This window comes from Cricetulus griseus, chromosome 8 (genome assembly GCF_003668045.3).
Source record: "Cricetulus griseus strain 17A/GY chromosome 8, alternate assembly CriGri-PICRH-1.0, whole genome shotgun sequence".
In the NCBI taxonomy this organism is placed as follows: domain Eukaryota; kingdom Metazoa; phylum Chordata; class Mammalia; order Rodentia; family Cricetidae; genus Cricetulus; species Cricetulus griseus.
The window spans coordinates 59,750,125-59,750,602 of record NC_048601.1 but is presented as its reverse complement, the minus strand read 5'-3'; positions in this window follow the sequence as shown (position 1 = coordinate 59,750,602).

Here is a 478-nt window from a genome sequence, read left to right as displayed (position 1 = left end):
AGGTTTTTAACATGCATTCTTGTAAATCTCTGGATTTCTTCATTGACTATTGTTATGTTCCTCCTTTCATTTATGATTTTGTTAATTTGAATATTCTCTCTCTGTCCTTTAATTAATTTAGACAACAATTTGTCAACCTTATTTACCTTCTCAAAGATCCAATTCTTTTTCATTTACTCATTGTATTGCTTTCCTTCTTTACATTTTGTGATTTCATCCCTCAGTTTGATTGTTTCTTAACATCTACCTATTTGAACTAAGATTTCTTCTATTTAATCTAGAAGATCCCGTGTGCTTTTTTCTTGTTAGCTTGAAATCTTCCCAGGTTTTTGTTTTGTTCTTGTTTTAGCATTTTATGTAGACAATTAGTGCTGTGAACTTGCCCTTTCCAGTGACTTTCTTTGTGTTCAAAAGTTTGTGTATTTTATGCATTTATTATCATTCAGTTCTAGAAAGTACGTATTATTTTACTTCTTTT